Source organism: Poecilia reticulata, chromosome 22 (genome assembly GCF_904066995.2).
Source record: "Poecilia reticulata chromosome 22, P_reticulata-male-v2, whole genome shotgun sequence".
In the NCBI taxonomy this organism is placed as follows: domain Eukaryota; kingdom Metazoa; phylum Chordata; class Actinopteri; order Cyprinodontiformes; family Poeciliidae; genus Poecilia; species Poecilia reticulata.
In genome coordinates, this window is record NC_088851.1 from 140139 (window position 1) to 153077 (window position 12939).

At 39.8% G+C, this 12939-nt stretch overlaps 1 protein-coding gene across 2 annotated transcripts in view; it reads right to left on the reverse strand.

Moving 5' to 3' along the window:
* The window catches only part of LOC103458066 (uncharacterized), a 243167-nt gene that overhangs the window by 15918 nt on the left and 214310 nt on the right, over nucleotides 1-12939 (reverse strand). The window lies entirely within an intron of this gene.

Consider the following 12939-nt stretch of genomic DNA (forward strand, 5'->3'; position numbering starts at 1 on the left):
TTATGTAAAGACAAAAAATGTCTGGTGGTCCAGCTCTGATTTACATATCTTGCTAAATTGCAGGTTTGAATATTGAAAACTTTCCTATAACAAAATAGACTTGCAGAAAGAAATTACTAATAAAATATTTTACATATGCATAATGTTATGCTCTATATGGAGATGTTCATTAGCTTTGATTGTATCTCTCACAATTTTGTAATTTATCATTGTTTATTAAACTTTGAAAGCTGAGAGGCTTTAATATTCTGTCCTAAAATACGGTTGGATGTGCCCTTTTCTTTTTAAGCACCTGCCCCTTTAGTGGGCTCTGCACGAGCCTGAAGTTTCTGAACTGTTCGTGCTTTGTAGAGCAGGGGCGCAATACGTCGATCGCGGAAGGTTTTGAGTTGATTAGATCAGTGGTCCCCAACCCCCGGTCCGTGGACCGGTACCGGTCCATTGGTACCGGGCCGCGCAAGAAATAGTGAAATATTTCCGTTTTATGTATTTGAGTCTGGAGGATCAGATGTCTTTGGAAGGTTTCTTTGCAAAGGGGAAAAGGCCCAGAGAAGAGACAGGAGAATGGATCTATCCCGGACCGGTAGGTGAGTCCCACATTAAAAGCCCCTCTGCGTAACATGTGGCGACCGGCTGCTAATGAGGCAATGAAGCTTCAAGCTGCTTCGCCACATAGAGACCAAGCAGGCTGTGGATAAAAGCAACACTTCGGGTGTCAATGTCTCTCATCACTTTCAGATCGGACCGTCTCGGTGCAGAGAAACAAGCTCAAGGCTCCGTTAGTCAGTATCGTGAGTTAAAATTTTCACGAAAGTAAAATGTTCGCTTTTGTGGCTCATCTGTATCTTATTTTGAAGGGATATATAAACGTTACCATAGCGACCAGAGTCAGAGAGCGTTTGGGCAGTGGTCGAGAGGAGTAGAGGAGTATGAGTAGAGCTTGAGTCTTAAGTCTGGTTTAGACGGAAAGATTTAAGAATGTCGGCCGATTCTCCAAACCTCTGTGACCACAGAGCTGATAAAAGTCCAACAGGTTCGATCGGTTCGTGTGTCCAAGGCAGGAACAACATGACCCGATTCCAGTCACGAACATCCCGATTCCAGAGGATAATCCAGTAAAACCCCCAACATAGCAAACGGGAATTTAGAATAACCAAACACGGATGACTATGTAGAAGCAATAGTGAGTTGTTTTACCTTTGATGTGGCTCATCACAGCCGCTGTAATTTCTGAACGTTCAATAAACGGCAAACTTGGACTAATTACCTCGTTCTTTGTGAGTAGCTGTACGTGATTTACAACAAACATCAAACACGGTAAATATGTTTCACTAAGTATTTAACAAACAAATGACTTCTACTGCGATAATTATGTGAAATTAAATTAATTGTCTAATATAAAAATATAGTTTGGTGCTTTGAGCTCAGAGTCTGAGAGACTTTTCCTTTATATCAAACAATTTTTTTTGCCTCTTACTTAGTGGAAATATTGATGTTGATACTTTCTCCAAAATGATAACCTTTTTCAACCTTTATAGCTCCACTATTGAAAATGAGGCTCTAACATTCACAAATGACGTTGAAATAAAATCCAGTCCAACATCTGGTTTGAGGTGATTCCTTTGGAACCTGTTGGAGGAAAAATATCCCAACTTCAGAAGATGTGCTTTTAACCTAACAGAGCTCTGTGGTTCCTCCTGTCAGTATGAGAGTCCGGGTGAGGAGGCGCCATGTTAGGAAGACGAAGTGGAAGCTGCAGGATCTTCAGAACAAACAGGTCATGATGCTGGGCTACTGATTATCCCTCTGTCTGGTCACAGGATCAATAGAACCAGTTTAAAAGATTAAATAAATGGTTATATGTCAGATATGGAAAACTGGGATGCACTCCATGCCATGATGTACAGAAATTAGGTCTAATGGCATCTGAAGGTGTCAACATTGCAGCCAGTGGGCTGAGAGAAATACAACTTAATTTTGTAGCAATTCAAGAGCTACCTGCTTTTATCGCTTCGCAAAAGAATTCATCAGCACAGAAACTCCAAAACACACAAAGACACACACACACTCCCAACTTTGTTGGATGTTTGGTTTAACAAACAATCGCCACTACATCAGTAAAAACCTCCCCATGGATCAGTAAAAACCACCCCATGGATCAAGTAAGAACCAACCCGTGGACTAAAAGGACTAAATTCCGCCGTCAATTGACATGCTGGATTTATGGATTTCAAGGATCATCATCAAACAAAAGGTTTTGGATCGTCTTTGATGAAATCAAGCGACTGCTGCGTCAAGCCTGGATTGACACGTCACTCATTCATCAAACTGGTTCGTGGTAATATTGTTCAAGCCGTATAGGAAAACGGTGAAACTACTGGAGTTTAAAGACATTATTTCACTGCAAAGACTGATGAGATGTGTTTGATGTGACAAGTTGACGCTTAATTGGATCCAGACGTGTGCCGACGCCCATCATGGAAATGTTTGTTCACAAGAATCAACCTCTTTAAACATAGAGACACGTTTGTGCTTCATCTGTGGATTCCTGGATTATGCCGCTTTTGAATGTGTGAAATAATTCAAAGAATCACTAAAATGTCTGATGTAAAGAGTAAAGAGGATGACACTGAGATGTCACAAGAGAAAAGAACCATCAAATTCACACAAAAGGGTTTGGAGTTTTATATAAAAACATGTCAAGAAAAACGAAGTTTAAAGTGTAAACAAGCTTCAAAATGTATGGAGAAAATCTCTGCATTAATGACGTCACAAGAAAATGTTCCGGAAGTATCTTCTAACTTTGTCAAGTTTATTAAGTGCTATCAAGATGCAACTGATTTACATGAATCCTTGTTAAGTTTGCCATTACCAGAAGAAGAAGTGAAAAGGCAAACTGTATATTTTCGGTCCAAGGTGACGGCATTCTCTGAATTTATGGACAATGTAAAGGACTGGTTGCATGAAGCAGGAGATCCATATACTGAACATAAAATTAATGTTGATGATCAGGTTGTTGCAGATCTGGATGAAATAAGAAGACAGTGTATCTAATATTTCAAGTGTAAAGCCACGTTCAAAAACGTCCTCACAGCAGTCTCGGACTTCATCCACCTCTTCTGCTCGCATTAAAGCTGCGGCTGAAAAGGTAGCGGTCATGGAGAGATTCGCTGCGTTGAACAAAAAACATCTGATTGAAGCTCAAGAGGAAAAACTGAGACAAGAAAAGGAAAAATTAGACTTGGAAACAGAGTTGGCAGCAACCAATGCAAAGCTTAATGTTTTAAAAATAAATTCAGTTGCTGGCTCTAAACGATCCGATGCAATGAACTCTTATTTTGAAAGAGCCCAAGCAAGGGACACGCCCCTGCTAAATCCTCACGCTGATGAGTTTGTTCCGAAAGAAAGAACAGCTTCTTCATCCGACTGTCCTGTCGTCAGACCTAAACAAAGGCAGAAACAATTTCAAATGGATTGTCTGAGAATAAAAGTTGATTCTTCAACTCAAGCAACACAGCAAACACAATGTCAATCTCCTTCTATCTCTGAGAACTGTCAGAATGATATTGTGAACATCATGCAGAGACAAAATGATATCACTGCCTTACTTGTAAAACAAAACTTATTGTCTATTCTCCCATCCAGAAACATCCCTGTGTTTGATGGGGACCCCCTGCAGTACAGATCGTTTATGAACTCTTTTGAAAACGGAGTGGAAGCTAAAACTGACAACTGGAGCGATTGTTTGCACTTCTTAGAGCAGTTCACTAGGGGGCAGCCTAAAGATCTGGTGCATAGTTGTCAGCACTTACCTCCTGATCAAGGTTATTCCAAGGCCAAAGATCTCCTCGATGAACATTTTGGAAATGAAAATAAAATTGCTTCTGCATATATGGAGAAGATTATGAGTTGGACACCAATTAAAGGAGATGATGTGAAAAGTCTTCAATCATTCTCTCTTTTCCTTCAAGGATGTTCAAATCTAACACAACAAGTTGTTTACATGAGAGAGTTGGACTTACCTTCAAATATGAGAACAATTGTAATGAAACTCCCACATAAACTGAGGGAAAAATGGAGAGTTACTGCTTATGAGCTGCAGGAGCAAAATGGCCACCGAGCATTGTTCACTGATCTGGTTGCTTTTATAATAAAGAAGTAAAAGTAGCATCAGATCCAGTGTTTGGCAACATCCAAGACCCACCAACTGGGAGCAACTCTAAAGTTTCAAGTTCCAGCAAGCAAAGGAAGAAAGGAAGCAGTTTTGCCACTAATGTCAGCACAATTCCAGAAGCCAGAACTCACTCAGCTGAAAACAAGACCAAGTCTACTGCTCTTCACAGCTGTTTGTTTTGTTCACAAAGAAATCATCTGTTGGAAAACTGTATGCAGTTTAAAGCTAAAATGCATCGGGACAAGTTGACCTTCATTAAACAAAAAGGGATTTGTTTCGGTTGTCTGAAAGTTGGTCACACAAGCAAAAACTGCTGGAGTCGTTTGGATTTAACGTGTGTCACCAAAAGCATCCAGGGGTTCTTCACATAGAGCTAAAGGAGCCAGGAGCCTCTCCAGAACAAACCCCACAGACAACCAGGTCTCATGTCAACTTCTCAACTGCAACCACTCAGACATGTGGGCATATTGGGGCCGGTCATGATGACGATGCTGTCTTTTCTATTGTTGCAGTTAAAAGTTAAAAGTCAAAAGAGCAACAAAGTTGTACAAACTTATACGTTTCTTGATCCAGGAAGTTCAGGTACGTTCTGTACAGAAACTCTGGCAAAAAGTTTGAACTTAAAGGGCAAAGGACAAATATTCTGCTGAGAACAATGAGTCAAAATAAGATTGTTAATGTACAAGTTTTGTCTGGTTTGGAAGTCTTTGGTCTGAAAACAAATGACTTCATAGAGTTACCAGATGTTTTGACTCAAAGTACAATGCCAGTTTCTACATTGAATATTCCCCAGCAGAAAGACATTGATCAGTGGCCTCATCTTAAACCCATTAAGCTTCATAACATCAATGCAGATGTGGAACTACTGATAGGAACTGATGCTTCAAATGTTTTAGAGCCCTGGGAGGTGATAAACAGTGTGGATGGTGGACCTTATGCTGTAAAAACTAAAGTTGGATGGGTCATAAATGGTCCCCTGCACACTAGAAGCAACAGCAAAAATAAAAATGTCTGCACTGCTGTAACAGCCAACAGGATCTCTGTTGAGCATCTTAAAGAAATGCTGGTCAAACAGTACAATCATGATTTTAATGAAAGATCATCAGAGGAGAAAACTGAAATGTCCAGAGAGGATCTGCTTTTCATGAACATTGTTAATAACTCAACAAAACTTGTTGGAGGTCATTATCACATTGACTTACCTTTCAGGAGTGAAAGTCCCAGTTTGCCGAACAACATCTGTGTTGCAGAGCAGCGCCTCCAGAGCCTCAGGAGGAGATTTGAAAAGGATGTTCAGTACAAGGAGGAATACACTGCATGTGTGAACAACATGCTGCAACAAGGACATGCTGAGGCCGTACCAGTAGAGGAGCTACAGAAAGATGATGGACAATTGTGGTACATCCCGCATCATGGAGTGCATCATCCCACAAAAGGCAAGTTAAGAGTTGTATTTGACTGTGGATCAACTTATAAAGGAGCATCACTGAACAGTCAGCTTCTACAGGGACCTGACCTCACAAACTCTCTGGCTGGAGTCCTCATCAGATTTAGAAAAGAGCCTGTTGCACTAACGGCCGACATCGATGCCATGTTTCACCAAGTTTATGTCTCTGAAAAACATGTCAACTTTCTCCGTTTCCTGTGGTGGCGTCATGGCGACACATCAAAACCTGCACAGGAGTTCCGGATGTTGGTTCATTTGTTTGGAGCAGTGTCTTCTCCCAGCTGTGCAAATAACTGCTGATGACAACGCACAACAGTTTCCAGCTGAAGTGATTGATATAATCAGAAATAACTTTTATGTGGATGACTGTTTAAAATCTGTTCCCACAGAAGAAGATGCAGTGCACACGGTGTAGAGGCTGACAGACCTCTGCTCTAAAGGAGGATTCAAGCTTTCAAAATGGGTCAGCAACAGTCGCACAGTGCTCATGTCAATCCCAGAGGAGAGGAGAGCAAAAGAAATCAAGAATCTGGATTTGGACAAAGACCAACTTCCAGTTGAGAGAGTACTGGGTTTACAGTGGAACATTGAAACAGCCGAGTTCAGGTTCAGAACGTCTGTGCAGGACCGCCCACAGACCAGAAGGGGCATTTTGTCTGTGGTTAGCTCACTGTATGATCCCTTGGGAATCCTGGCTCCCTTCAGTATGCCAGATAAACTGTTGCTTCAAGAACGTTGTCGACAAAATCTGAAATGGGATGAAGTTATTCCCCATTCTCTGTCTAGAAAGTGGCTTGATTGGCTGGAGGATCTCCAGCTGATATCCAGTTTTAAAGTGGAGCATTGCATCAAACCAAGCTGCATCAGAAAACCAGACAAAGCACAACTCCATCATTTCTCTGACGCAAGTCAAGATGGCTATGGAACAGCGTCGTATCTAAAACTGGAAAAGAATAACATCTCACATGTTGCTTTCATTCTAGGAAAAGCAAGAGTTGCACCTATGAAGCAAACGACAATCCCCAGGTTGGAACTGACAGCTGCTGTTCTTGCTGTCCGAGTGAATAAACTGCTGCAAAAGGAGCTGCAGATACATTTGGAAAAACCTGTTTTCTAGACTGAAAGTACAACGGTACTGAAATACATCTCCAGTGAAACCAGAAGATTTCACATCTTTGTTGCAAACAGAATCTCTGTCATCCGAGAAGCAACAGATGTGAATCAGTGGAGATACATTTCCTCCAAGGAGAATCCTGCAGACGATGCATCCAGAGGCCTGAGAGCTGAGGAGTTCCTCAGATGCAGGAGATGGATAAATGGGCCAGAATTTCTCCACAGATCAGAAGAGGAATGGCCTAAACTGGATGTGGATCACCATGCAATTCCTGCAGATGACCCAGAGGTCAAAAAGGACCTAACAGTAAGTGTTGTGAAGGAATCACAAAATGCTGCGAACCATCTGATTCATTATTTTTCATCTTGGACAAAACTTAAAACCTCTGTTGCCTGGTTTCTAAAGCTGAAAAACATTCTGATGTTGCTACAACAGAAAAGGAAAGAGTTTGCTGCTGCAGACCTGAATAAAAATGATCCAGAAAATCAAAAGAAAGAACTAGAAAAGCAGATGGACAGATTCAAGACAACTCTGAAGAAAGAAAATGACTCCTGAAGACTTGGCCAAGGCAGAGCTATCTATTATTCAGTTTCCACAACAACAGAAATTTACAATTGAAATGGCTTTAATCACCAGTGGCCTTAAAGCAGTCTCCAAGAGAAGTTCTTTATACAAACTCGACCCAGTATTAGATGCTGGGGTCCTCGGAGTGGGTGGCAGGTTGAATAAAACAGCCATGCCTGTTGAAGCAAAGCATCCTGCAATTTTAACAAAGGATATGTATGTGTCTACACTGATTTTACACCATATTCATCAACAGTTGGGACATGCAGGAAGAGCTCATATGTTGTCCAGATTAAGACAAAATTACTGGATCATAAATGCTAATTCAGCTGCCAGAAAAATAATCTCTCACTGTGTTGTTTGCAGACGTAACAGAGGAAAGTTTGTTGAACAAAAGATGGCAGATCTGCCAGAAGAAAGAGTTCTGCCTGACACTGCTCCTTTCACAAATGTTGGAGTGGATTACTTTGGTCCTGTAAGTGTTAAAAGAGGAAGAAGTCTCCTGAAAAGGTATGGAGTTCTGTTCACTTGTTTCACCAGCCGTGCAGTACATCTGGAAATTGCATACACCCTCGATACAGATTCCTGTATAAACGCAGTCCGCAGGTTTATCTGTAGAAGAGGCCCAGTTTCCACCATCAGATCCGCAAATGCCACAAATTTTGTTGGTGCAAATCGAGAGCTGAAGGAGAGTTTGGCTGAGCTGAACCATGCCAAAATTCAAAATGCTTTTGTGCAGGATGGCATCAAATGGAACTTTAACATCCCAGCAGCCTCTCACCAAGGTGGAGTTTGGGAGCGTTTAATTCGTTCCATAAGAAGCATTTTAGTCTCTGTTCTTAAAGAACAAGTTTTAGAGGATGAAGGACTTCAAACAATATTTTGTGAAGTTGAAGCCATATTAAATGACAGACCCATTACCAAAGTTTCAGATGACTCAAATGATCTCGAGGCACTCACACCCAACCATTTGTTGTTGCTGAAAACCAAACCAGTTTTGCCACCAGGACTGTTCCACAAAAAGGATCTTTATGTCAGGAAAAGGCGGAAGCAGGTGCAGAGCTGTTCTGGAAAAGATGGCTTTCTGAGTACTTGCCTCTGATGCAGGAAAGACATAAATGGACAAGAACTAAAAGATGTCTCCTTCCTGGAGATGTTGTCTTAATTGCAGACTCTACAGCTCCAAGAGGATCATGGATGATGGCCAAAGTCTTGAGTGTAAACCAGGATGCCAAAGGCTTGGTGCGTTCTGTGCAATTACAAACAAAAACCAGTGTCCTGAGGAATCAAGAGCATGTTTGAGAGAATAGCTCCTTTTCCTTGTTAAAATAATTGTGATATTATCCACAATTAGGGGCCGGAGTGTTGGAGCTATTTATTCTTTATTTTTCTTTATCCATTTGAATTTTGTTAGTTTATTCTTAAATTTATATTTTTTGTATTATTTGCAGAACTTATTTGTAGGTTAATAATTGTTGATTTTATTTATCTTTTGTTTTATTATTTTTTCTTATTTTTCTAAGCAAACAGGAAGTGAGGTGGGTTGGTCCTCTTTCTATAAGTGTAGGAGCCTGGTAAAGGACCAACAGGCATTTGGGTTTGGGGCTTATGGTTTTTACCAGTGCAAGAGAGGTAGAAGGAAAGTTATCTCTGTAATTGTTTTTCTTGCAAAGATGTTAAGAAATAAATAATGAAGAACAACTTACACGTTTGAATATTGAACCTTCTTTTGCCTGCGTTAAAGAGACTTGAATCCAGTGCCTTAGTGGCTTAATGGAACTTTGTTGGATGTTTGGTTTAACAAACAATCGCCACTACAGTACCCCAAGAATTTAAAACTACTTTCACCCCTGGAGGACACTACAATCCACTACAATTAAGACATTTATTTTTAACTGAATTTTTCTTTTTTTAGATGTTTCTTAACAATCTTTTATTTTTATCCACTGTAATTTCTTGTTTGGCTTTTATCCCTTCATAGTCATTTGCGATCTCAAGATGAAAAGGGCATTATAAATAAAATGTATTATTATTACTGTTATTGTTATAAAGTGAAGAATCCTGATCAAATCCGGTTCTGGATTGGCTGCAAGGTAGGTAGGTAAATGGACTTTCTCCCAACTGACATAATGTCAAGGCGGAAGTTATTCAAAAGAAAGCAAAGAGTCTTTCTTTTGAATAATTTCCAAAGTTGCAAATTATGGATCTGGTCAGCTGGTTTCTCAACCAGGGCCGTGCAGAGACCACTAAAGGGCGTGCTCAAAAAAAAAAAAAAAAAGGGCACATCCAACCGTATTTTAGGACAGAATATTAACAAAGCCTCTCAGCTTTCAAAGTTTAATAAACAATGATAAATTACAAAATTGTGAGATATACAATCAAAGCTAAGGAGAATCTGTAAACAGAGCATACAACTATGCATATGTAAGATATTTTATTAGTAATTTCTTTCTGAAGGTCTATTTTGTTATAGGAAAGTATTGCAAGTAAATACTTATGTAAATAAATATGTAAATAAATATTTACATAAAGAGCTGCCTGTTTGCAGCACTTGCAGTGGAGATGAAGATGGTCCATTCAGAAAAGCAGAGCTGCATCAAACTTTAATGTGGAACTGCAAAAAAAAGAAAAAACAAAAGCAAATATTTAATTGTTAATGTATGTCACCATGAGAAAAGCCTACTGAGTTTTGCTTAAAAAACCTTTTTAAACATTTAAATCACACATTTGTCTCATGAAGTGATTTTTTTTTGGCAAAACAAATTTATTTGTGCATGTCAGAAATCTTTTCTTAATATTCTAAGGTTTTGCTTGACTCAAAGTTTTGCTTGTGATTCTCACATGACATTGTGGGCAAAAGATGTTTGTTTGGCAAATAACTTTTTATGTTCACAAGACAAAAATTAGTTATTTAATTAAAAAGTTTTTTAAACAAAACGATTTGTTTTTAAAAAGAAATCATTACAATTCCAAAAGTTTTGATTACAATTTTATTTTACTTAACTGAGGTTATTTCCCCCCCATTGAATAATTGGGAAACAAATTTAACTTAATACTCTGCGGACCAGACCATAAACTTAAAGTCTGGATTGAGTTTTTTTCCCCTTCATTAATGTCACTTTTATTACATACATTATATCTATCATGGTAATTCAGGGTGAGTTATTTTTTATTCTAAATGAATATCCTTGTTGGACTTTTATTTAAGTGTTATTCTCCTTCAAGATACGTTTACCTAATGCCAGAATAAATGAAATGTACATTATACAGCAAAGAAAATTAGAAGATCTGACATATATCCATTATGGAGATGATCGGTTTTGGACGTGCGATGTGCCCTTATTGCATAAGTGAGACTTAAGAATGACTGATATCATTAACGGTACAGGGAAGAAGCTTTTAGTTATCATGCTTTGCTATCAAAGTCGTTAGCTAGCAGCTAGCTAATAGCACATCAACAACAGCCTAATGTCTGTATGATAAAAATACTGAATCGATAGATAAGAACAGTTTTTCCTCACCTGGTTGTCTCCTCCCGCTCAGTAGTTCTTCAGAGAATGGCAGACGCAGAGGCCTGTCAGTGTCTGTTGTATTTCATTACCTCTCTGCTTAAACCGCGACTCCGAGCTGAAGCAGAAACGATACTTCAAGGTTTTCCGTCATCTGACAAGCAGCAAGTCGTTATTATTTGGTGAATGACGTTTTTATTCACCAAAAACGTTTTTTTTAATTCACCAAAAACTGTTCTGTAATCTGGAACGTTCGCTACGTTGAGCTTCAGTTAGCCGCCTTATCTCACTGCGCGAGAGGCAACTGCGTCATGCGTCATGGGCAAAAGGTCAAAGGTAACAAGGTGACCAGAGGGCTTATTATGTTGTACAAAAAAAAATTAAAAAATAAATTAATAATAATAATAATAATTTGTGTACATGTTATGTGTCACAAGAGGGCTTAGAAAATAATACAAAAAAAATAAAAAAATTGACCAAAAGGGCACTTGAGGGCAAGGAGCAAAAAGGGCAGGTGCTAAAGCACCCCCAGAACCCCCCTTTGCACGGGCCTGCTCTCAACGCAATTGATACAATTTTTTCCACTCTGAAACCGGGTAAAGGGGAACCCTCGTGTCCCGACAGGACATTCTTCGCTGGATATACAATGGATTCTACATGGAAGTGGAAGACCGTGTGTCTGACGACGCTGTCAGTCGAGGATGCTGAAGATGTGTATATGATTGGATTTATAACAGGTTTTCTGCTTATTGGAAATTTTGGAAGATACCGGCGGCAGTTCTGTCAACTTCGAGGCTGCCGGGTATGGTTGATGGGATCTGCAGAGCGATCAACACTCATACTGAGATGATACGGGAGCTGAGCCGCAGACTGGGTGCGATCCTGGAACAGGACCGTGGTCGGGCAGCGGATCTCGGACTCAGAATGGATTATGGTGTGACCTTGGAGAATGTTGTTCACTCGGATCAGGCGGGAGACCCTAAATTCGGCTGTTTGGATTTGCCTCTGCTAATCACCAGCGAGACATTCAAGGAAGGCATTTGTGGAGGTTCCTCATCTTTTACCCAGTGTTAGTATTTATTTAAATGTTTTCATATAATATATTTAGAATTTCACTTTTTCTTTGATGGTTTTTCTGGTTGTTATTGCATTAGGTTGTTTACTAATTTGGGTGCACACATTTAGTCAACACCTTATGTTTATTTAAGATCATTAACATTTTGTTTTGCTGAATTTAAGGACTGGCTGACAGAAGGTGGTTGGTCGAAAGAAAAACCAGGATGTGGAACAGTCCATCAGGCTGCTGGAAGCAGGGGACTTGATGTGAAGGCCCCCTGCTTCCAGACGGTTCTGATTGGCTGAATCGTCAGCCAATCAGAAAGCGCGGTGACATAAGAACAGAGGGGAATTCCAAACAGCTGACATATTGTGCAACTGAGAGTCTGGTTGATATCGGAGATATGTGGAAATGTTTATTATTATATGTAAAGGTCATTATTATATATGTTTATGTTTATTCAGTTAAAAATATTAACCATGAAAAAACATAGTTACCTCCAAAATCATAGTGCAGCAAATAGAGCGGCTGCTCCCGTCGTCTTTTATCCACCGCCTTTTCTTTTTGTTACGTCTTTTATCTCTTAAAATGACCACAAACTATCACTATTGCTTCTACATAGTCATCCGTGTTTGGTCATTCTAAATTCCTGTATGCTATGTTGGGAGTTTTGTGGATTTTCTTCTGGAATCGGGATGTTCGTGAGTGGAATCGGTTCGTGTTGCTCCTGCCTTGGACACACGAACCGATCGAACCTGTTGTTCTTTCATCAGCTCTGTGGTCACAGAGGTTTGGAGAATCGGCCGACAATCCTTAAATCTTTCTGTCTAAACCAGACTTAATACTCACAAGCTCTACTCATCTCCTCTCAACCACTGCCCAAACGCTCTCTGACTCTGGTCGCTATGGTAACGTTTACATATCCCTTCAAAATAAGATACAGATGAGCCACAAAAACGAAGATTTTAGTTTTGTGAAAATTTTAACTTAATAATACATAAAAAGGAAATATTTAATTATTTCTTGTGCGGCCCGGTACCAATTGGTCCACGGACCAGTACCGGTCCGCAGACC